General features: G+C 43.9%; 1 protein-coding gene across 6 annotated transcripts in view; it reads right to left on the bottom strand.

The window, feature by feature from the left end:
* Positions 1–26,303, bottom strand: part of TANC2 (tetratricopeptide repeat, ankyrin repeat and coiled-coil containing 2) — an 897,702-nt gene that overhangs the window by 614,744 nt on the left and 256,655 nt on the right. For 5 of the 6 annotated variants that reach the window (XM_068263005.1, XM_068263004.1, XM_068263008.1 and 2 more), the window contains one exon: positions 7,796–7,861. The gene's annotated coding sequence lies outside the window, so the exon portion shown is untranslated. Of the gene's footprint in view, positions 1–7,795; positions 7,862–22,610; positions 22,873–26,303 lie in introns of all 6 variants that reach the window. The other variant, XM_068263006.1, reaches the window with a different exon arrangement.

The raw sequence follows: 26,303 nt of genomic DNA, 5'->3' as shown, positions 1-26,303 counted from the left end.
TACTTTGGGCAAAAATGTTCTTCCTATTTTTATGCGTTTTAAATTTTAAGATTTTTGCAACAGGTCCTCTTTCAGGCGGCTTTCCCAGGCATCCTGGCTAAATTGATAAGATCAACAGTTTCCTCAACATAACATAAGGCAGACTCTGGTGATGGGGACACCGTAAATTCCCAGTTATTCCTGGGCAATAACATGCAATCGGATCTGTTCTGACAGGGATGACAGAGACAAACACCTGGGTTACCTGAAGAAGAATTTCATAAAACAGGAATACAATCCCTCTAATGGCTGAGACCCAAATCAAGAAAGCTCTGGTCAATGTGCCTTAGGGAATTCAGTATGTAGCGTGGGCACTCATTGCCCACTACACCACCTTTGTGTCCTTCCCACTAGTGTAGTGCCATCCACAGCTAGTAAGGACCCCAGGAGCGCGACCACCTGGTTCCAGCAGGACCTGGAGTACTGAGCAGGGACGGTATTTCTCTGTAGGGCATATATGGTGGTTGCAGATTCAGTTCTCTTTGTGAGTATAACTACTCTGAAGGCCCATACTCACGGGGGACGGCCGTCGCCGCAACCGCGTGGCACGCGTGTGTTGCGGCGACAGTTCCCCCGTGTGTATGATGCGCGCGCCCCGAACCGTCGCCCGTCGGAGCTGTCGCCAGGCGATTGACATGTTCAATCGCCGGCTACAGTCGTCGCCGCAACCTCGCCGGAACTGTCGCTAGCCCCGCATGTGTATGCGGGCTAGCGACAGCTACCCACACACACCACACGGAGCTTCCGGCGGGGGGGAGGAAACTCGGCGACAGCTTCCGCCGCATCGCTAATCCCTCTGCTGCCGTGTGGATGCAGAGGGATTTGGCGACGAGCTGTCGCCGAACTGCGGCCGAACTGTCGCGCACACGCTCCCGTGTGCGGCGACAGCTACAATTGTACCCCCGTGGGTACTTAGCTTAAAAATAGCTAATTTTATCTTACGATACTGCAGCATTTGGCTCCTGGCCTTTGTCACACAGGCTACCGAGGTTCCACCACAGTGACCGTCCCTACTTCTACATCATTTCCTAGTCTGGAAGATCTCTGGGAAGCCTTGGATCAGAGCAGGCCTTAGCATAATCAAGTTGATTCAGCAGTTCCTATAATTCCTCAAAAGTTGCAAAGATATGCAGTTAAAAATACGTGTTTCCTGCTAAAAATCACTGCTGCAAAATACTAGCGCTAATCGCTAGTGTTTTGTTATACACGGTGTGCATGGCCCGTAGGAAAACTCAAAATGTCCTCTGAGATACACAAATTTACAGTTACCACCATCAGCAGTGTAACGAGCGTTATGCAGCACATGATTTACGTGAAAGTTACAAGTTACTGTACCAATTATTGCATCAATCATGTACTGCAGGTCAGGCTAATGCCATAACGCACGGTACACTGCTGGCAGCTGTAAAAGTAATATTGCCCTGCACCCCTGCATGTGACAATATTACCGGCAGTTAGTGCATCAAGTCCTGGGTATGCTGTATTGGGGAGGGAGGACAACTAGACACCAAATATGCTGTATGGGGGAGAGAGGACACAGGGCCAGTCCGAGGCAGAGGCGAGATAGGCTCCAGACTCAGGGCGCTTTGTAGGAGAGGGTGCACAACTCACACAGCTATAATTCCCCTATTGTATTTGAAGCAGAGAGAAAAAAGAAAAGGGGATACATAACAGTGACTGCAACCTAGATAACTAGAGATTAAGGTGTTAGGGAGGGGGGGGGGCACCTCTAATAGCAATCAGTGTGTGACAGCTGGGGTGGGAGGAATGGAGGAGCGCACTGTGGTGTCTCAACCTTGGGTGCTGAAGGTCCTTGTCCCGAGTCTGGGAGGACAACTAGACACTAGATATGCTGTTTGGGGAGGGGAGGACCACTAGACAACATATATGCTGTATGGGTAAGGGAGTACCATTACACATCAGATACGCTGTATGGGGAAGAGAACCACTAGACACGAGGTATGCTGTATGGTGGAAGAAGGGGAGACCACTTAACACCAGATACACTGTGCCATTAGACACCAGGTAACACCGTATGGGGGAGGAAAGGAGACTTCTAGAAATCAGGTATGCTGTTTCGGGGAAGGAGTTTGGACCACTTGACCCCAGAGAAGTGATATGGGTATTGACCTGGTAGTGACCCGGGTTTCTACCCAAGGTTTATACTCGGGCCAAAAATGTTTCTGCTGTCCGCAAGAAAAGATAAGCACCTCCATTTACACTCTGAACATATACATTATATTTGAATATATATACGGTACATGAAAGTATACATAAGAGATTATCACTGGATTTCATGATAAACTTTGCTTTTAAAATACATTTGAAAACAGTAGCTGTGGTCTGATTCATTGCAAAACACTGCACAGACACTTTCCACAAAAGCTGTGCTTAAAGGAAAACTATCGATTGAAACGACTTTTTTTTTTTTTTAATACTCCATATTAGTGTACACATTACCACTAGTGCTAGGGGCACTTTATTTATTCACTCAGGTCTCTCTCTCGCTATCCCTGCTTAAAAATGTATTTCTCACACAGCTCATAGTAGTTTGGGTCACCCTGAGCTGCTTGGTTACTCTGTCACACAGCTCCCAAATATATTTCACTGTGTCACTCACAGCATGCAGGAGACATGAGGAGAAATAGGCTGATCTGAGGTGGTAACAGGTAACTAAATGAGCTGTAATATTGCTGGAATATAACTAGCTATAACACTAGTCTGTGTTTACACTCAGACTGGCTGCCTGCTTGAGGTGATTTACTCCAGGCTGCATCCACTTTACAAGCTGCTGAGAGGGGCAGACCACCGTCTACAATTAGCATTATTAGTATCTTTATTAGTCAAGAGAAGCAAAGATAATAAACACACATTGCTAGAATCTTTAACCCCTTACCACCATATCAATAAGATTCTTTCAGCAAGGTGATAATTAAACTATAAACTGAGGAGTTGATAGCATCTCCCCTGTGCAGAGACATGGTCTAGCCCTCTGGGAGCTGTCAGTATTGCTGTAGATACATTTTGTATCTAAAACTGAGGGAGGATTTTACAGCTGAGAGGAACAGCTGTGTGAGGAATCAAATTGCTCCTAGTACTTGTCCTAATGTGTGCTACAACATACACCATTTAAAAATAAATGCATACATCGATAGTATTCCTTTAAGAAATCTACTTTACACCAGAGGACGGACTCCGCTTACAATGCACCATGAGTAAACCCATAAAATAAGATCTTATACAAGCTTAGCACAAAATAAAAGATCACTTTAAACTCAGAACATGATTAAAATGTTTTAAAAGGGTTTTAAACTGTCCCCTCCATTCCATCCTCTAGTGCAGAGAACATATCTGTCCTGAACTGCCTGTTTTCTTAATCCCCTCATTGATAGAAAACGGTGACATCAGCCCTTGGACGAGGCACGGCAGACTGGAGACGTAGCAGGTGTTGGCATTGGAATACGGCCAGGGAAAGAGCCGCTTTCACTTGTCCCCTCAGGGGAAAGAATAGCATTGCAGAAATACAAGAGGTGATACATATTACCTTACTCTGCTAAATTATGAATATGTAATTAAATGTTAGCCATTCACAGCCTGTCCTGCAAATATCCGCCTGAGGAGACCATTGACATATTGAAGACAATAGAACAAATGGCAGCTGCTCTGCAGCATGAACAAGTCAAATGTTTTGTATACTGCAGATAGAAGGATGTGGACGTCTACGTCAAACCAATTTGTAAGGCAGAGAAACCACAGGTCTTTAAAGGGGAAGCATACCTTCTCTTTATATTTATATCAATAAAAGGATAACTGTATTTAGAGGAAGTGGGTATACAAGGCATTCAGTTTGCTTTTTGACAGCAACGTGAACTCAATTTGAAGAAGAATTTCTGAGCACACTTCAAACAACTGATCAATAAACATCAAATGCAGTTTACAGTACCTGCCACAAGATTTACAGTTACAGTGCTGCCCATAATTAATCATACCCCTGGCAAATTGTGTCTTAAAGTTACTTTCAACCAGCAAGTCCTTTTTTGACAGGAAACAATATAGGCTTCTCCCAAAAGATAAGACAATGGCCTGAATTCACTAAGCTTATCTCCTGTCTTTAATAAAGTTTCTAGAGTTATCACCATGGTGATGAGGCATGTAGTATCCAGGTAACCTTTTACCTCAGGAAAACCTAAAGTTAACTCTTCTTAAGTTAACTCTTCAATCCTTAAAATAACTCCAGAATTCTAACGTTAAAGACAGGCTGTTAATTAACTGCGTGTGAAAATAACTACAGAGGAGGTAACTTAAGGAATGAAGAGATAAGATAACTGTCACTGTGCCATGGTAAGTTTTTTCTTGCCTTATCTCCAGCATGATCTTAGTGAATTGAGGCAAATGTATTAGAGGCATTATTGTGTAAAAAAAAAAAAAAATTCTCAGCTTTTATTTACATTTGAGCAAAAAGTGTCCAGTCCAAAATTATTCATACCCTTCACAAACGGTCACAGTCTGTGGGGAAATCCAAAGTTCTATACCATTCCAAATATTCCAAGCTGTTCTAAAGCATCATAATGAAGGTGTAATGGTTAAGGGCTCTGCCTCTGACACAGGAGACCAGGGTTCGAATCTCGGCTCTGCCTGTTCAGTAAGCCAGCACTAATTCAGTAGGAGACCTTTGGCAAGTCTCCCTTACACTGCTACTGCCAATAGAGCGCGCCCTAGTGGCTGCTGCTCTGCTCTGGCGCTTTGAGTCCACAAGGAGAAAAGCGCAATATAAATGTTATTTGTCTTGTCTTGTCTTAATTACCCTGATTAATTGGGAATAGCTGTATAATCAACCCAACAGGTGAAAAATGGCAGCTCTCTGCAGTTGGTTCGTGGACTGTCATTGCTGAGGAGCTCAGTGAGGACTTGCAGCTGCGCATTGTGGCTGCTCACAAGTCAGGAGAGGGCTACAAGGCAATTTCTAAATGTTTTCAAGTTGCAGTGGCTACTGAGCAAAGTATTATTAAAAAATACAAGATGTTCCATACTGTGGGAAATCTCAGAGGACGTGGTCAAAAGCCAAAAGTGACACCTGCGCTGGCCAGGAGGATAGTGAGAGAGGTGAAAAGGAGCACCACCAAGGCCATCCTGGTTTATCTGGGCACTTCTGGTGGCAATGTCTCAAGGCAGACAATCCAACGGACACTGCACTCTGCTGGGTTCCACGATGCAGACCAAGGAGGACGCCACTTCTCTAGATAAGGCACACAAAAGTTAGCTTGGCTTTAGCAAATGCTCATCTGGACAAAGAAGAGGACTTCTGGTCTTCTGTGTTATGGTCAGATGAAACAAAAATGTAATCGTTTGGTCACAATGATGTTTCCTTCATTTGGTGTAAAAAAAAAAAAAAAAAAAAATAGAAGCCTTCAACCAAAAGAACACCATCCCCGCTGTTCAACATGGTGGTGGGAATCTAATGCTTTGGGGGTGTTCTTCAGCCAATAGAACAGGGAACCTAATCACCGTAAACAGCACCATGAAAAAGAGCAATACATGAGGATTTTCAATGACACCAGTGGACATTTCAGCATGATAATGACCCAAAACACACAGCAAAAGTGGTGAAGAAATAGTTAGCAGACAACAACATTAACGTTTTGGAGTGGGCCAGCCAGAGTCCTGACTTGATCTTTAGCTCTCTCCACAGATGCTCAATTGGATTCAAGGTGATGGCAAGAAGATCCTTCAACCTGAGAGATCTGGAGCTCATTGCTAAAGATAAATGGGCAAAAATACCTGTGGGGACATGCGAAAAGCTGGTCTGCAATTATAGGAAGTGTTTGATTGCTGTAATTGCCAATAAAGGCTTTTCTACTGATTATTGAGAAGGGTATGAATAATTTTGGACTAGACACATTTTGCTCAAATGTAAATAAAAGCTAATAAATGTTTTTTCCCACCGTAATGCCTCTTGTACATTGTCTTATCTTTTGGGAGACACCTGTCATTTCTCATCAAAAAACTACTTGCTGATTGAATATAAGTAAATAAGTCAACATTTGAAAGGGGTATGAATAATTATGAGCAGCACTGTAGATCCATAAATGTTTGGACAGAGACAACATTCTTCTCATTTTGGTTCTATACATTGCCACAAATAATTTTAAATGAAACAACTCAGATGCAGTTGAAGTGCGGACTTTCATCTTTAATTCATTGGGGTGAACAAAATGATTGCATAAAAATATAAGGAAACTAAAGCATTTTTTAACACAATCCTTTCATTTTGGGGACTCCAAAATTTTTGGCAAATTCACTTTAAGGCCATTTCATGGGCAGCTGTGAACAAGTCTGTTGTTATCAATTCAGCAGATAAAAGGCCTGGAGTTGACTTGAGGTGTGGTGCTTGCATGTGGAAGGTATACAGTGGTGCAGTGGATAGTACGCCTGCCTAGCAGTGTTAATGTTAAAGGACTCTTGCCCACAGCATTCCCCTTAAAAAGTGCCCTTAGACTATGGTCGGGACAGAGGCTATGGGGTTATGTACGAAGCTGCGGTAATATTGCTGTGAGCAGACTGCTACTACCGGCATCAGGTTACTACAAGTTACACTATTAGTGTGACCTACTGTACTCAAGTACGCCATAAACCTGCTGGCAGTAGTATTGCTGTGCGCCATCTGTACACAGAAATATTACAGCCCCTATAACTAGTAGGTAGGCAGGTAGTTCCTCTGAGGGATAACTATTGACACGTCTATGGCCTCTGCAAAATGATATGGAAGATGTCCATGCTATATAAATATAGAACATCGCTAAGGTCTGTGTTATGTAAATGCATAACATCTCTAAGGTCAGCCTGAGTACCTCAGAGTGAGTGAAAAAAAAACTCCAAGAGGATCCAAATTACTCTATGATGAAGTGTAGCAAGGCATGAACTGTATTCAACAATTAATTGAAAAAAAAAGTAGCGCAACTAAGTAAATTCTTTTATGTTCACCATCCTGGAGTTCTCATTTAACCACCCTGGCGTTCTATTAAGATCGCCAGGGCAGCTGCGGGAGGGTTTTTTTTAAATAAAAAAAAACTATTTCATGCAGCCAACTGAAAGTTGGCTGCATGAAAGCCCACTAGAGGGCGCTCCGGAGGCGTTCTTCCGATCAGCCGGCGTCCTGACGTCAGCCACCTCCGATCCAGCCCTTAGCGCTGGCCGGAACTTTTTGTTCCGGCTACGCTGGGCTCAGGCGGCTGGGGGGACCCTCTTTCGCCGCTGCTCGCGGCGGATCGCCGCAGAGCGGCGGCAGTCAGGCAGCACACGCGGCTGGCAAAGTGCCGGCTGCGTGTGCTGCTTTTTATTTCACTAAAATCGGCCCAGCAGGGCCTGAGCGGCAGCCTCCGGCGGTGATGGACGAGCTGAGCTCGTCCATACCGCCCGGCTGGTTAAAGGAATACTGTAGGAGGGGCGGGGGAAATTGAGTTGAACTTACCCAGGGCTTCTAATGGTCCCCCGCAGACATCCTGCGACCGCGCAGCCACTCACCGACCTTTAGAAGCCACATGTAAGCTCAACTCATTTTTCCCCGACCCTCTACAGTATTCCATTAAGGAACGACCTTATGGTGGTTGGATCTTCTTTGCTTGCCCAGACACCACCAGTTATCTTGGCAACCTCTGAAGTAGAATTAGGACAAGAGTCTTCATTAGCGTTTTAACAATTTAACAAACGTTCTCATATAACCGTGATGACCAACACAAAAGCCAGAGGCTGGACTTACCTTGTGAAGACGTAGCCACATGGTATTTGTGAGACTCTGCAACTCCCTCCATACACGGCATAAATCCTGCCAGAGACAAAATGAGAAGAGTACTGTTGATATTCTGGCACGGTGTTCACTCCTGCTCTGCTCTCTACACCTGTTTTGAATAATTTTCATCAGGAAACAATGGGTCCCATTTAATGCAAATTCTCAGCACAGCACAGATTCCCTGTACTCTTTTTTCTTTCCACACCATCTCAGAAATGAGTTAACGAATGCGACACATACTAAATGTCTGCAATATGTTATCGGCCAGCATGGAACTTGACCCAGCATGGAAGAAGCATCTCCTCATTCTGTACATTGTTCTCTCCTTTTCTCTCAGTCACAACAGGAGAAATAAGTGTAGTAAAATGAACAAACAAGTTTGAAGTTAGAGCTCCAGTGCAGACACACTTTATTAGTCTGCTCCCTCCCACCCCATTCCACAAGTAATAGAAGATCTGAATAGAATTTTAAAAAGCAGCCCAAATACACTACCTAAATCTTAGTGTTGGCACACACAACTCCCCCTGACCCTGACAGGAGCGAGGTAGAAAACAAGTGATGGGAGGCGTGGCAAAGCTACTGTTCACCACCACAACCAATCAGGAGAGGTGGTGGCCATACCATCATTACAAGACTTGCCCATAGGGGTTGATGGAAGGGGTTGAGGTTGGGTAGTATGGCTTTCCAAAGTCAGAAAAAAAAGCTGCACTGCCAAATACGGATAACAAGGAGCAGCTGTGGTCATGTGAAAATTCATATGGGCAGTTTTTTAAATTCTACTTAGACCTACCACTAGCTGAAGGGGGTGGGAGGCAGAGTAAAAAAAGAAAAAAGCTTGACTGGACTCGGACTGAAGATAAAAGTATTTTAAATGAGAATCTAGCTGGCTATATCCCTATTTGTTGAGCTATAACTGTCAGAAGCTTAAAGGAATACTGTAGGGGGGAGGGGGGAAAATGATTTGAACTTAAACAGGGCTTCTAATGGTCCCCCGCAGACATCCTGTGCCCGCGCAGCCACTCCCTGATGCTCTGGCCCCGCCTCTGGTTCACTTCTGGAATTTCAGACTTTAAAGTCTACAAACTACTGCGTCGGCGTCTGAAATTCCAGAAGTGAACTGGAGGCGGGGCTGGAGCATAGGTGAGTGGCTGCGCGGGCACAGGATGTCTGCGGGGGACCATTAGAAGCCCCGGTTAAGTTCAACTCATTTTCCCCTGACCCACCTACAGGATTACTTTAAAGTAACTATCAACGAAACCCAGAATATAGGATGAAAGTATTTTACAGGACACCTGTGTCAATGTTTGGACAACTGCAGGAAATTTAAAGGGAATCTGAAGTGTAAATAAACTTATGATATGATTTGTATGTGTAGTACATCTAAGAAATGAAACATTAGCAGCAGAGATAGGAGTCTAATATTGTTTCCAGTAGAGGAAGAGTTAAGAAACTCCACTTATCTATGCAAAAGAGCTTAGCTCTGTCTTCTGAAGCTTATTATCTCTAGTGCCCATCTCTGTATTTTGTTTTTTTCTGCAGAGTAAAGCTGGCCGTACACTAGGCCGATTCCCCGCCGATCAACAGCAGATTCGATCACTGGGATCGAATCTGCTGTCAAATCGTTAACGTTAACGCTACATTTCGATCTATTTCGTCCCGAAATAGATCGGCCCCGTCGATCGCTCCGTGCGGGAAATTACCGTCGATCGCCCGCGGGTAGGCGCTCGAATGCCCGACGCAATACAGCTGCAATACATTACCTGATCTGGCCGGCGCGTATCCCCCCGGTCACCGCTGCTCCGTCTCCGCTCTGGTCTCCGGGTCCGGCAGGCTTTACTTCGTCCTGTCCCGGCAGGAAGTTTAAACAGTAGAGGGCGCTCTACTGTTTAAACTTCCCCCCAGACAGGAAGAAGTGAAGCCTGCTGGATCCGGAGACCAGAGCAGAGAAGAAGAAAGCGGAGACCTGGGGAGTCGCGGCGGCAGAGCAGGTAATGTATGCAGGGGGGGGAGTGGCGGCAGCACCACCACCACCGATTGTGATCGGTTTCATGCTGAAATTGATTCACAATCTGTTTGCAGTAAAGGCAGCCATACGATCCCTCTCTGATCAGATTCGATCAGAGAGGGATCTATCTGTTGGTCGAATCTGATGGCAAATCGACCAGTGTATGACCACCTTAAAGATCAAAAGTTCACTGGCCTGCTCTGTGAAATCATTTAGAATGCTGAGTAGTGTGTAAACTGCAAATATTAGAGAATGATGCAATGTTATAAAAAAAAAACACTATATAACTGAAAATAAAAATATAAGACCATTTTCTTTGCTACTAATGTTCTATTAATTATCCACACTACACATACAATTCATCATATTTTTTTTTTCCTTTCACTGTCACTTTTAAAGTGAATCTGCACTAACGCAGACTAGCGACAGTTGCGGCGGAGGTGTGGCGGTGACTGTCGCCAGGCGATTGAAACTTTCAAATCGCCTGGCGACATCAGCGACGGGCGACAGTTCGGGGTGCACGCCCGTGCGACGGCCCATACTCACGGGCGACCTGTCGCCGCAACATGCGTGCGCCGCGTGTTGCGGCGACAATTGTAGCCCGCGAGTATGGGCCATTACATATATGCAGGTTATATTACATGCTGTGTAGTTGTAGAGTGCCTGTCATCACCCACCCAGTCATGACACTGTACAGTGTTCTTGGCCTGATGGTCATGCTATCCAGTTGTCATCTCTCAGTACTTCCACACAAACCTGTATGTCCGCTATCTAAACTTTAGTGCCTTTGACGGCAGACAAAAAACTAGGGAGCTAGCTCTCATAATACCATCTGAAGACAATTAAGCGACGCAGCTCCAGAATATAATTTATAAAAAAAAAGAATGTAGACCATGTGTGGACCAGAAAGTGATCCAATAAATTCTGGCATGCACATAATATTAACCCTCCTGGCGGTATAAAAAAATACGCCAGGAGGCAGCGCGGCAGTTTTTTTTAAATTTTTTTTTTCTATATCATGTAGCGAGCCCAGGGCTCGCTACATGATAGCCGCTGCTCAGCGGCATCCCCCCGCCCTCTTCGATCGCCTTCGGCGATCTCCGATCAGGAAATCCCGTTCAAAGAACGGGATTTCCTGGAGGGCTTCCCCCGTCGCCATGGCGACGGGGCGGAATGACGTCACCGACGTCACTGACGTCGGGTCGTCATTGGGAGTCCCGGGCCACCCCTCGGCGCTGCCTGGCACTGATTGGCCAGGCAGCGCACGGGGTCTGGGGGGGGGCCGCGCGCCGCACCGTATAGCGGCGATCGGGCGCGCGGCGGCGGCGATCAGGGTGCTGGCGCAGCTAGCAAAGTGCTAGCTGCGTCCAGCAAAAAAAAAATTAAACAAATCGGCCCAGCAGGGCCTGAGCGGCACCCTCCGGCGGCTTACCCCGAACTACGTTCGGGGTTACCGCCAAGAAGGTTAAGAACCATGAACTAGAGCGATAAGACCTGGAGAATTCACTTCTAACACTCGGAAAGAGCCCTGAGCAAATATAGGCCCTCAGGGTCTAAAAATAGCATTTCTCCATAATGCTCAGTGAACTGTTACACCTGCTTTTCTTTTTATGAATTCTAAAAGGTACGTGTCACGGACGGTTGCGTGGCCGCAGACACGTCCTTGAACCGGCCGTGAAAAAATGCAATTGCATTTTTTGAATCGATTTTCTGCATCGATTGCGATTAATATCAATAGAATTTGGATTAGTTGTGTAAGGGCTACCGGTAGCAACCTGGAGTCTCTCTCCATCTTAGTGAGTTTCTTTTCATAAGAGCAAGTATGCTCACTGAAAAGACCTGTGATTTGTAATTAGCATATGACTAGGATCTGGGCCTTCACAGATCTCATGCTTAGATGTTAATTAGCCAGAGGTGTAAAACACCAAAAGTTTGTTCAGCTAGAGAAAGCTTTCCCAACCAGGGTTTAGACTTCCTGGAGCCATTTAGGCAGGTTAGGAAAGCATGGAGTTATGATTTTTGCATATTTACGGTGTACCGTAAATAGGATGGTTATAAGAGCGGTATCATTGGATTTGTAGAGTCGGGCTCAATCTTTTGATACCAGGCTAGAGGGGCAAGGGGCCTCTACAACCAAGTTATTAGACTTCTCAGGAACTGGACCCCCTACCCTAATTAAGTCTGATGTCATAGGAATTATCACCTGAGTAATATTAATCTGTTATCAGTGCCACTGTGGCATTTATCGGTTTTGAGTTACAGCGTTGTATAAGTTTAAACCTGAATCTCTCTCCAAGGACTTGAACTGTGGTTGGTTGGTTATTCAGAGGGGGCAGGCGTTGCCACGCCCCCAAACCAGCTTCATCAAAAGCACATTGCCAGCAAACGGACCTCAGTCCTCCACTGTGTACCATCATCTGATCAAGCCAGCCAGAGGACCATGTGGCTGGCGGCCATTTTCCTGGACTGAAACAAAGGACATTTTCCATGTGCTCGGATTTTCTCAGAAAGGACATATTTCCACGACCAAAGTATTTTCTCCCTTTTTATTTTCATACTGGCTATTAATGTTGCTATAATTGTTGATTTTCTGTATATATTAATTATTTATATTGCATTTTAATAAACCAACGCGAACGTCAGTTTGGTTTATTCCGCTACCCTATTATTAAGCCACACAGAAACTGAACCCGGGTCTCTGAAGATACGCTACTATTGTTGCTAGCTAGACAGAAGAGAGTGTGTTTAACAGTTTTTATTTCCAGGTCTAGACTTAGCCAGTCAGTGGGCTCCTCTGTTCCATGGTAACAGAGGTGGTGGCAGTTATACCCTGAAATAGCGTGTAATTTGTAATTACCGTAACTCACAGGCTCCTTTCTGGTCGGTCTGCTGCCAAAATTCCAGTGGTTTCTGCGCATTGAGTGCGACCACAGTTTGCATGGTCTGTGTGCTGAAACCAATTGGAAGGCATTTTGCGGTCCGGCCACTAGGGGCCCGGTGACCGTACGTACACATCTTCATATTCTGTTGCCCGCTGGGATCAGGACTTGAGCTCTAAAGTGACAGTTTGGGGCCCAATGCTGTACAGATGCGTCACTAGCCTCCAGGCTACTGACACATTCCACACATCCTGCTGCTATGGAGCGAGGTGGAAGGTTGATGGCATGTTGCTGGAAAGAGCAGTATGGAGCCCAATGGAGTGGGCGGGGTGAGAACAATGGCTCCAGCCTAAGTCAGTCTGCTAGGTTAATAGCTTGTCTCAGCCAATCATCTAGTATGTACACATGGATAAACCTCCCTTGCATTCAATTTCTGCTTGATTCCTTTGAATAAAAGTGGTTCAATTAATTTTTATGACATTTTAGCCTGTGATGCATCAAAATGTGTCAAGGAAGGGTCTAGCACACATTTTGAGTATAATAAAGGTTTAAAACAAAAGATCATGTAAAAAAAATATATATATATATATATATATATAATTTAAAATCTCCCTTTATGCCAGGACAAAAATTCCTCACCAGCTTTTAGGCAGAAAATGTGCAGTTTTTCACAAAACATTTTTTTGCATTAAAATGTGCATTTTATGTGCTAATTTTTGCATGCAGGGCACCCACGATTTTGACTGTATATCAGCAGGCACTTATTGATCTGAGGAAGTGGTCAGTGACCCATGAAACTCGTCTTTTAAAAAAAAATGTACCTACTCAAAACCCACCTTTTTTGTCTGGGTTTTACATCTGGAAAAGGTAGTAAAAACGATTACATATTTTATTTTTTTTTTACTTGGTCTCATCTGACGACCTAGACAACCCTTGTCACACCTTCTGTTAAGAACCCTGCTGCATACCTGCAATTATAGATCTGAACTAAAGGGATTGTACTCAGCAACAGTTGAGACTTACTAATTGGTTAAATAAAAAAAAATCCCAAAGCAGAAGCTTGCCTAGTAATCAAGCCATTGGGATTAGATTGTGAGCCCCTCTGAGAGACAGTTAAGCGACGAGACTATATACTCTGTACAGTGCTGCGTAAGATGTCGGCGCTATATAAATACTAAATAATAATAACTGTAATACACATTGTTTCTGGAAACCATGGCAACAGTATGAGGCTTGGTTCTAAAAAGACACCCAATACTATCCCCTTTATCTCACTAGCTTAGTGATCTGCAAACGTTTGCAGGTCACTGTGATAAATCTGCACTGATCAGTAGGTAAAACGTCTTTTTCCTTTTCAACACTGAAGCAAGGAGAAGAGATATATATATATATATATATATATATATATATATATATATATAGATAGATAGATAGATAGATAGATAGATAGATAGATAGATAGATACACATACATACAAGGTTGGGTCTATGCATACAACATGTTTTTGGAGTAGGGATTTCTACCTTAGAAACAGCTACACAAGGCAACTTTCTTGGTGATTCAATATGAAGCATGTGGAGAGGTTCAGAGAAAGATGATACAGTTGGAGGGGTAGGGTTAGATATCAGGAAGGAAATGTATTGATAAGGGAATCAGGGATAGGGAGGGGGGTATGCCAAATCCACCAGCACCAGATTCAAACATATCTCACTTAATAAAAAGGTTACCTTAACTTTAAATTGTTTGGCTGTTATGAATAATACCTACCATACCGCATTAGTTGTTTTTGCTTTGTTGAGTCTACATTGCAAATAATCTAAAAAATATTAGTGTTTGTGGATGTAGTTTGAAATTTACGCTCACAATCCAGTATGCAATGAACCACAAAGGCTTGTAATGGTCTGTTTATTTCCTCCTGACATTCCAACCTAACCAGTAATAGTTTAACAAAAATAATCAAAGCACTGTGCTCAGCATAACTCATACTGCATATGTTTCCTCCAAGCGTTTTCATCAAGAGATGCCTTCAAGGTCTGTTAATAAATGGATAGTGTTCAAGTACAGGATGAGACCTCTCTAAGCATTCTGTATTATGTAATCACACAGTTTTCACAGGCTACATGAATGTTATAAAATATAGACATTTAGGAGAACGAAAGTGTAGATAGAAAGAAGAAATGAGTAATTTACAGACATTCCATTTCAAGAGAATTTGGGGGACTGTCCCTTCGAATTTATTTAATTAGATTTTTAAAATAAACTGTATGAAGGCTTATAAAGTGGGACGGACACTGGATACAATGTATATGCAGTGTATAATCCAGTATAGCAACGGGCCAAAAAGTGAGGAGATTGTTATTGTATAGCAAATACAGATGTCTAAGTGACTTTGACAGGAAAAGACATCTTGAACTGGGCATAAAATGAGATTTATGCTCAATACTAGGTGGGATTAACATTTTCCCAACTAAAAAATGGATTGGTTTATTACCTTGCCCCACTCAATATTGACCAAACTTCAGCAGAAATATGATTGGATCAGTAGTCTAGCAAATAGGGGGCGAAACCACCCCAGGGCCCCTGGACTAAAGGGGCCTCCTTTAACTGCTCTACATTGGGAATTGGGGCTATGCTGGTATTCAACACCTCTTCGTGCTTTGAATAATGTAAATAATCCCTACCCATCTTAAACCTCTGACACTGCGGCTGTTTTTGGTGCTTAACCTCTTCGCATCAAGACCCTGTTTCCCACTTTTGGACCAGAGCAGTCTTGACAGTTTAGCTATGTCCTTATTTAACCACTAAAGGACCGGGGGCTGTTTTTGGCTGATCTGTGCTGCGTGGGCTCTCCAGCCCACAGCACAGATCAGGTTGCAGCCCGGGCGATCAGACTTCCCCCCCCCCCTTTTTTTCCCCACTAGGGGGATGTCCTGGTGGGGGGGGGGTCTGATCGCCGCCGGCTATCTGCGTGCTGCGGGGGGCTCCTCCCCTCCGCAGTGATTTCCAGTCTCCCTCTCTTTCCCTCCCTCCCCTCCTTTCCATGGGCGGCACAGGACGGCGATCCGTCCTGCGCCGCCTCTGATAGGCTTCAGCCTTTCAGATGCCGCCGATCCCTGGTCATTCAGAGGCTGGGGATCGCAGATCTCCTTTACGGCACTCCTGCAGCTGGATTTCTTCCCCGCGTGTTTACATTTCACCTGCGAGCCGCAATCGGAGGCTCGTAGGCTGTTCACGGAGACACCCTCCGTGAACTGGCATTGAAAGGCCACTCGAACGAGCGGCCGTTTCCATGGAAACCCACTTAACACCAGGTCCGCCGATCGGCTGACTGCGGTCGTTAAGTGGTTAATCAAATAACTTTATCCCTACTTATGACACAAACGAAATATTGTTTTTTTTCAAGACAAACTGAGCAAAAAAATGGCATACAATGAAAGCCTAAACAGTTTTGTTTTGTATGAATTTTAATGGGAAAGCAAAGAAAAAAATAGAAAACACATTTTTCAGTTTTACCAATTCCAGTTTAAAAATAAAAAGTGCTACTGTAAATGAACACATTTTGTTTGGCTATTCTTACCGCTTATCACAAAACTTAGATTAGGTTTCTCTTACAATTTATGGTGAAGATATTTGATTCTGAAATAATGCTACAGGGTATTTTTCACTATGAACTGAGAAAATAAAAGTATTTTTAATGGTAAAAATCAATCTCATTAGCTTAGGAAACATATATTCCCATTCACCAATTAGTGCTGCATCAGATGGTGCCAGAAATGTGCACAGGAGCAAGCCCAATCCTGCACAGCACTGCTTCTGCTACAAGACGTATATCTACTGACCCGTGGCTTAGATGAAGTCACAGAGGACGTATATCTACTGCAGTGATGGATAAAGTGGTTGATTATAAATAGTTTGAAAGGGGCCCCATGTAAAATCTGCACTGCGATGGCAAGCTCCTTAGCTATGCCACAGGGGTGAATATTGATCCAAACGTTGCCACTGCTATCTTGGAACTGCTTAAAGTAAACCAAGTACTGTTTTTAGCACTCAATGCATCTCGATAGCACAATAAAAATGCATGTCAACAACGTGTCTCATTAAAAAAAATATTTTACCTTTTATTTTTACATTTAAGGTTTACCAAAGGTTTTATTAGCCTACTTCAGCTGACCTGCCCGACCTCCGAGGTTTCAGGCAGCTAGGGACTAAGTAATTGTTTTATTGCACACATTAGCAAGAATTAAACAAAACCCTTCATCAACAGAGGGGGGTGAACAATTAAGACAACTGCTTTAAATAGTTTATCCAGAGGGAAAGTGTGTGAAGATAGCATCTGTAACTTTTGTAAATAAGGACAGCTACAAGGGGAGGGGGGGACATGGCAGCTCCTATAGCCATTAGAAACCAGGAGAAATTGAAGGGAAAGAAAGGATGCTTAGTTCCCTTTAATGCGGTACAAAGCAACTGCAAAATCATTCACATGCCACTACTCAAAACCCACCCAACTCAAAGTGTAAGATTGTGAGTGTATAGAATATATATTAGCAAGTCGTTTTAAATCGGGAATCTGATATCATTTACTATGTATGTACTATGTACCATGAATTATGCTACAGAATATATATTATACACACCAACATACAACGTACTGTTTTTGTTATTACATGTTACAGTTTGGAGTATTCCGAATCAACTTTATTTGCCAAGTTTGGCAGATGTTGCACCCTGAATTATTTGTGGCGTTTGTCAGTGTAAATAATGACATAGGTGATAGTACACATACAGTATATAGTACAAACAACAGTGAATAGCCAAAACTGATAACATACCTACTTTGTTGTGGAATGAGCCCCTTCTCTATTTTACATGATCTGAAACCTGCTCTCTGTACAGACTGATGAGAACATTTTGTGGTGCATAGTGTAAGATTTGCAAACAACAACAACAACAACAAAAAAGAGGCCCAAAGGCTTGTAAAGAATACCAGGCACCACCTCAGGTTGCTGTGTTTATTATTTCCCAAACGCCAGGTAAAGTGTCTCCACAAGAGCCCTCACCTGGCATAAAACTACACACTAGTGCACAAAAACTGTCACCACCAAGAGCTCTTTCACACCAGAGCAGATTACTGGCATTTTGACGCAACGCAGCGTTTGTGCATTGCGGTTCAACGCACCCAGGAGCTTTTAGTCATCTGACACAGGCGGTTTCCCGTCGGGTGAATTAGAACTAATCAGTGTCGCACCGCAACATCCCCATGTCCACGCCGCAGATCAGAACGCTTGCAGGAAATCGGCTCCTGAAAACGTCATGTAATGTGAAAGAGCAATAACGATTGTGTATTGATTAGGTGTGACAGCTCTGGGCACACATGCAATATGAACGCTCTCCTCATACAATGGAGTTCAATGGAGTGAGGAGAATAGTGTTACGTACAAACAAGTGGCTGCCAGTGAACAGTGCAAGAAAAGCCCCAACATTCTTGTTATTTAGCGATCTGTCAGGGGCAGCTCTATACATGCTAGATTCTTAGCCAAGACTGATCAGAATGACCATCCCGGCCAAAGAAGGTCAAGCATGTGTTCAAAGACTTAAAGAGACTCTGTAACAAAATTTGGAGCCTTATTTCTTTTATCCTACATGTTCCTATAGATGTTCTAATGTGCTCTGTCTTACTGCAGCCTTTCCTATTTGCACAGTGGCTGTATTATCTATTATATGATCTAATCTTCTCTCCTCTGTCGGCCTGAGGCAGTCAGGCTGGAATGTGCTGTGCTGCTTGTGATTAGATAGAAGCTATACACACCCTCTCCAGGCCCCCTGCACACTCTGTATGACTCACACACTGAGCTACTCTCAGCCTATCACTTGCTATGTCTTTTGTTTGTAAACACTGCATAAAAATGGCAATTACAAGCCAGGATTGCAGCAGGGAGAGGCAGAAACAGCACAGAGGGGCCCAGGAGAACATAATGAATAGAATGGTATGCTTTTTATTGTAAGAATTTTACAGTACAGATTCTCTTTAAAGAGGAACTGTACCCAAGCATTGAACTTACAGTAGGAGATATCCCTTTTCCCACGAGAAATCGTTACTTTTTCTCGATTAGATCATCACGGGGGGTTCTGTATGGCTAATATTGTGGTGAAACCCCTCCCACAGTGTGATGCCAGGACCTAGTTTCCTGTCAGTGAGCCTTGTTGCATTGTGGGAAATAACAGCGGTTTCCAGCTGCCAAGCAACCAGTATCTCCCTCTGTGCATGTGTATATCTATTTAAAATAAACCTTTTATGGTGCCCATACATGGTACATTTTTTTTTTATCCAATCTTACCCTTTTATGTAATATAAGGGAACTACCTAAATTATCCTTTCAGTATATTCACTTAATTTACCCTTATACTACATAGAAATGGTAAGATTGGATGAAAAAAATTTCACCATGTATGGCCACCATTAGCCTAATGCAATGTTAGTGGGTGTGACTATTAATAATGGCAGTTGGTGCGGTCTCATTTTTTTCTTGTCTGCCAGTAGTAAAGATGGCGGCTGATTGTGTATCAAGCAACATGGACAAATTACATGGCCAATATGAGTAATTTCTCAATCTCACTTCTATTTTTTTTACTTCTCACTTCATAATGTATTGATTTTTTTTTCCCCCATTTTGCAAAAGTTCCTCTTTAAAGTAAACCTTAAAATGTTATAAGTTATACACGCCTACATATCTATAAGGTCTCTAGAGACTGGGGCAGATTTATTAAAGCAATTACTTTTTTCCCCTTATTTCCTACTCATTAAATCACAATTGGAAGACGGTAGTAATCTGCATGTGTTATGAAAGTAAATTTACTACTTACAAAATAATTAGACTTTTGAACTAGTTTTGTACACGTTTCCAGAAATATGGTTCAGGTAGAACAGTGCAAAACTGCCATAGAAATAAGTAGTGGTGGAAAACTCGAGCAAGGCTGCCACGCCGGTGGATTGATGTGCCAGCTTATGCTGTATATGTTGTTTTATTACCCACATGAATGAATTAAAGTTCTCTTTGCTACATCTATTCCTTGTAGTGCCCAGCTAGCAGCTATACAGTGGGATAGGAGAACCACATTCTTCTAAAGTACAACTATCGCAAAAATAGTCCAATTTTAAGTACATGTAAACATATACAAATAAGAAGTATATTTTTACCAGAGTAAAATGTGCTATAAATTACCTTTCTCCTATGTTTCTGCGATTTACAGCAAGTAGTAGAAATCTGACAGAACGGACAGGTTCTAGACCAGCTCCTCTGCTCATGGGGTATTCTGTTTAGTTTCTTTATTTGCAGTAATTTTAAGTATATTGTAGTTGCTCCATCCAACTGACAAAAAAGTGTGCAGTGAACAGGGAGGCTGGCCAGCATCTTTATAAAGACACTCCCTGAAAAGGATTTATTCAAAGAATAAAGGCCATGTCAAGAATCCCTCATGAGTAAATGAGATGGTCCAAAACCTATCAGTTCTGTCAGATTACGTCTACCTATCGTCAGTGACAGCAACATAGGAGAAAAGTAATTTATGGCTCATTTTACTCTGGAAGACATTTATATGTATTTTTTCACAATAGTGGTCCTTTAAGAAAGCAGGAGTATCTGCACTGATAGATATTCAGTCCATCCTTCCCAAGTGCTCCGACTGCTGCTATTTTAGCTTTTAAATACTACTGCAAGTCTCCTTTTTTGTGTTTAGGGTAAAGCACTTAAAGGGGCAAAGGGGTAGGTGGGATTGTTTTTTCATACTTACATGGGGTTAGGCACCTTCAGTTGAGGTTAGACATTAGGTGGGTGATTAGGGACCTACAGCACAGAGTTAAAGTAAGAATGGGTACTGGATAGTGTAAAGTAAAAAATATTGGTAACCTAAAATGACCGATATTTTACTACTACCGGCACTCAGCTATTTGAAATTGAAAATGATGGCGTAGTGGATAGCGCTCTCACCTTGCAGCACTGGGTTCCCCGGTTTAAATCCCAGCCAGGGTACTATCTGCAAGTAGTTTGTATGTTCTCCCCGACTCTATGTGGGTTTCCTCCAGGCAATGCAGTTTCCTTTCACATCCCAAAAACATACAGATAAGTTACTAGACTACAAGGGACATATGACTATAGTAGGGATTAGACTGTGAGCTCCGAGGGACAGTGACACATGACTATATACTCTGTAAGGCGCCGTGGAAGAGGTCAGCGCTATATAAATACTAAGTAAAATAAAATGCCAGACAAAAAGTGCTGTTATCACCAATTAACCCCCAACCTCTCCTAAGGAATAAACTGATCACACTGAAACTCCCCCTTCCCAAAAGTACAATTCATGCGGTAGAAGGGTATGCGATAACTGAGCTACGCTTCCATGGTTTCCAATATAGACCCATCTGCTAACACTTCCAAGCTTCTAATAAAGTGCCGCCTTTGAATTTTGTGCAAGTAAACTTTGAAACAACATTTTATGTGCTGGTATATGAATACAGTATTCTGTCAAGTCCAAAGACTGCTTATATTAGGCAAATCTAAAATGCCTTTGGGGTATTGTTAGCTGAAACAGCAGTTCTATCCCAATTTATAGTGAATGCCAGTCTTCCTCTAGTGAGATTTTATGGTGTGTACAGCTGTTTGGAGACATTGCGGGGTGCACATCTGTCAGGGCCATTTTCCACTAGCAATTGCCAGCGTTCTCGCTAAACGCTAGCCATTGCGATTCAGCAAAGTGAACAAATTTTTCTGGCGTTTACAATGCAATGCATAGAAAAATGGCGGCAAAAAATGCTCCGCGGCGCGATCACCTTTGAGTCAAAAACTAATCGCGGTAGTGGAAATTACCTACAGCGATTCCTATGTTAAAAAGCAAACCGTATCGATTTAAAAATCACTATCGGTTTGCAATTTTGCGATTCAGCATCGCAATCGCTGCTAGTGGAAAAGGGCCCTTAAGGGATTTTGCGGGCTGCAGCTTGGTGCACAGCTACTGTCCATGAGTCTTCTGGAGTGGACTAAGGAATGTGTTGTTGGTGTGTTACTGCAAACATGAGTTTTCAGGTTTTAACAAATAAATTTCATGCCAAGTTCACTGGTACAGTACAGAGGAGTAACATTTGACAAAAGAAATAATAGTTAAACCTGTGGGATTGCTATGGATATTGAGGAGACCTAGAAGTCACTAGATTTTGGCAGACGAGGGTCCCACTGATTAACCTTCCAGCCGGTAACTGAGTCAGACTCATGGGGGGGGGGGGGGGGGGGGGGAGGACAAGAAGCCAGGAGCCGTAATCCCGAGCCTGACATGGTATAGCCACCGGGATGTTGGCCAGACGGTGGCAGCCATTCTCCTTGGATCCCTCTAGTGAGATTGCCATTTGTTGTCATGACGACAGAAGGCATCTCACTAAAGGGCTACAGCACCTCCTGGAGGTTGAATTGCAGCGTTGGATCTCAGGGAGGCAAGTGAGTGCAGGGCTACCGCAAACCTCACTGCGGTATGTTTTCCCCTCCTGGTTTTAGTGTCTCAAGACGTGTGAAAAAATGCCCCGCTTTAGACCCCAACATTTGGAAATATTCATACTGCCAGGGAGGTTACAGATTGTAAACGGATGATACAGGAAGACTGTGCTGCTGCTGTTACAACTAGCTCAGATAATAGATATGTCAGCCATCGAGACAATTCAACTTTTCTAGACTCTGTTCTAGCACAGTAAAAGCCTCAACTATGCCAAGGTAGCATTGATTATAAAGCACATGACAGATGTCAGCCACAGACCTTGTGCCCTTCAATCTACATTTATTTAACAAGGACAAACAATACCAGGAATATATTTACCTTGAGGGAGTTTTGAAAACATCTTTATTTATTAATGTAGTTTACCTTTAACACAAAACAACGTTCAGAATCCCCAATATTCAACATTCGTCAGAACCAACGACACGACCGCACTTCTGAAAAGTTTTTTTCACCATATGGGCAAGATGCAAATAAGTACATCACTCCAGACGCCAGTGTGAGGCATCAGCTCTGTTCTGGTACATAGAACCTGGATTGCACTGAAGACAGATGGGGCTCCTTCCTGCATCTGCCCCAGGGAGTGCTTATTCTCTATTTGTTTAAAGCAGCGTTCTCTGTATGGATCCTGTCCATTGTAAAGCATAAAGGCATCAATCAGTATTTTACGATCCTCTCCTTGTAAACGGATCATTCTCGTCACATGCAACATGCTTCTGACGACTGCACAATGTCAAAGTTGTAAAGCAGTAGATTTTTACACCACACGATAAATCGCTCATAGGCTAGAGAAGGCAAAAAAATAAATAAATAAAGAGCCAAATGATAGTTAAATCAATGTTTTTTTTTTTTGTTTTTTTTTTTTTTGCATTGCCTAGCAGTAAAATTTCATGCTAGTGCTACATAGGGTTTTGTGGTCCTTTTTAGATCCTTACACACTTCTAGCAGTTCTGGTTCACCTTGAGTTTGCAGAGCAATCTGTAAAGCCCCATCTACACGATACGATTCTTTGTGCGATTCGATTACGATTCTATTTACAATCCGATTAAATCCGACATGTCCGATGGGGGATTCAATTCGATTTGCCATAGCAAAACAATGGCAAATCGAATTGAATTGAATCAAATCCCAATCGGACATGTCAGATTTAATCGGATTGTAAATAGAATCGTAATCGAATCGCACAAAGAATCGTATCGTGTAGATGGGGCTTTAGGGCTTTTCAAAAACACCCTGGAAGCTGAATTGCATCCTACCACCTCCTACATCACCATTACTATCAATAACCTTCATCCGCCCTGATCCTCAAACCCGCTGCTTAGGTGTCACCCTCGACTCAGCACTTTTTTTCCCCCTTCACCCCCCCCCCTCCTCCCCCCCCCCCCACCACCACCACCATCCACCATCCAAAACGTCACCAGATCCTGTCACTTCCATTTCCACAACATCAATAAAATTCACCCCTACCTAACCCCCATTACAGCCAAACTCCGGGTCCATGCTCTCATCTCCCATCTGGACTACTGCAACGTCCTCACACTTCATTCTGGACTTCCTGAAACCAGACTCCTACTGCTGCTATCTGTTATAAATGCAGCTGCCAGGCTCATTCACTCCTCCCACCGCTCCTCTTCAGCTGCACCTAGGAATTAAACTGAAACCACTCTGCCTGGCATAGAAATCCATCCACCACACCTGCCCTTCGTACATCTTGATCTCGTCCAGAGATATTCCTCAACCCACGCTCACCGCATTTCCAACACTTAACAGATGTCCACCCCTTGCATCACTTGCAAGGCTCCAGCACTTTAGAGAAGCTGTAAGTAACTCCCTCCCACCTTCAATTCACTTAAAAGGCTTTAGGCTCCCTGCACACTGCAAATCCGATTTGCGATTCCGATTCCGTTTCCAATTTGCAATTCCGATTTTCCCTGAATGCAATCAACTGAAAAACGGAGGATAAAACGCAGCATGCAGTAACGATTAAAAATCGGAATCAGATGTAAAAACAGATAAAAATCGGAATTGCATGCAGTGTGCAGGGAGCCTTTAAGTGTACCTGAAGGAGGAAAAAAATAAGTGCCCCTAGGGGGTACTTTGCTCAGTAAGGGGGACGCCTCTGGAATCTGAAGAGGCCTCTCTTATCCTCCCGTTCAGCCCTGATCCTATGTTGGGACCCCTGAAAGTCCGCTTGTTGCAGCTTCAGGAGCAGCGGCGTCCTCGCGCAGTAGCAGTTTCTCCTACTTGGGCTCCGATAGAAATAGCTGATCCAGATCGGTCCGCTCTACTGCACAGGTGCAAACATCTTGCTCCTGTTCAGTAGAGCGGACTTGGATTGGGCTCTGCTATTTCTGCTGGAGCTCAAGTGGAAAGCCGCTACTAGTGCACATGCCACGGCACTTGTTATTGTTTAGCTTGTTCTCAGGGTGCCAGTGCTGTAACAGAAAGACAGGGGAAGCCTCATTAGGATCCAGACACTCCCACCTCCCGAGGTAAGTATATGTTTTTTCTTCATTCTTAAAGTTACAGGTTTCCCATCTGTTCACCATCACCCCCACTTCCTAGTTTGACATGTGCTCTTCTCCGCCACCATACGGACTCAGTGACTCATCTGCTAGATTTATCTTTTCCTTGCAATCTGTGTTTCATTGTTTATTGTTGTAGCTCTGTTTTGTGCATCATTGATTAACCCTATATTGTTCCTGTGTAACATTGTTTAACCTGCCTGGCGTTCTGATTCCCGTTTTTTGCAAAAAAAATGTTTTTGAATGTATCATATAGCTAGCCTAGCGCTAGCTACATGATTCCCCCCCCCTCCTGCGGCGTCCCTCCCACCCCTCCGATCGCCGCCGGCACAAAGACCCGTCCGGAAATCCCGTTCTGAACGGGATTTCCAGGAGGGCTTCCCCCGTCCCCATGGTGACGACCGTCGTGACGTCATCGACGTCATGACGTCACAGGGAGTTCCGATCCACCCCTCAGCGCTGCCTGGCACTGATTGGCCAGGCAACGCACGGGGTCTGGGGGGGGGGGGGGGGGGGAGGCTGTATCGCGGCGGGTAGCGGTGAATCGGCGGCGATCAGGCATAACACGCAGCAAGCAAAGTGCTTGCTGAATGTTTAAAAAAAAATTTATTCAAATCGGCTCAGCGGGGCCTGAGCGGCTACCTCCGGCGTCTCTGGACGAGCCTAGCTCGTCCAGAACGCCAGGGAGGTTAGAGGAAAACTAACTAAAAAAAGAAGTTCCCCTGGGGGTTCTCACCTCGGGTGGAGGAAGCCTCCGGATCCTATCAAGGCTTCCCACGTCCTCCTGTGTCCCACGGCGGTCTTGCTGTGCACCTCCGAACAGCGGGGATGCAAATATTTAGCTTCCCGGCTCCATAGGCGGAAATAGCCGATCACTGTTGGTCCGCTCTACTGCGCAGGCACAAGTCTCCTGCATCTGCGTAGTAGAGCGGACCAGACAGAGATCGGCTATTTCCGTGTTGAGAGATGCAACAGCCCCACCCGCTGGAGCCAGGAAAGATAAATATATATGCCTTGCCAGGCTTGTCGAGGGAGGATTGCGGGAGACTTCAGGGAAGCCAGCGCTGGACTGCCTGCAGCTACAGGGGTGGGGGAAGCCTCATTGGGACTCTGAGGCTTCCCTCTCCCGAGTGGAGTACCCCCAGGGGACTTTTTTGATACAGGGTCACTAACATTGTAATAGCTCCTTTGCGGAGCTGCGTAATATATTAGTGCTTTAGAAATAACGTTTATTATTGATAATGTTCTCTGTAAAGCAACGAGTAATATGCGCTGCACTACGTGGAACAACAAGAATATTTATGATAAGTACATTGGCTTTAGTATAGTGTATTCTTGAGTGTTAATGGGTAAAGGTTAGCAATAGGCTGCCCACTGTCACTTTAATAAAATGCAAAAAATAAATAAATGAAGGACAGCATAAATAGGCTTAAATCACGCTCTTTAAATTTGTGAACAGTGCCAAAAATCTCAGAGGTTGAACTAAGCAGCCTTTTCAGCATATATTATACAAATAGCTATTCGGTGCATCATT

The sequence above is a fragment of the Hyperolius riggenbachi genome, chromosome 12 (genome assembly GCF_040937935.1).
Source record: "Hyperolius riggenbachi isolate aHypRig1 chromosome 12, aHypRig1.pri, whole genome shotgun sequence".
NCBI lineage: Eukaryota > Metazoa > Chordata > Amphibia > Anura > Hyperoliidae > Hyperolius > Hyperolius riggenbachi.
Note: the sequence above shows the minus strand (reverse complement) of the source record. Positions and strands in the feature narration are given on the sequence as shown.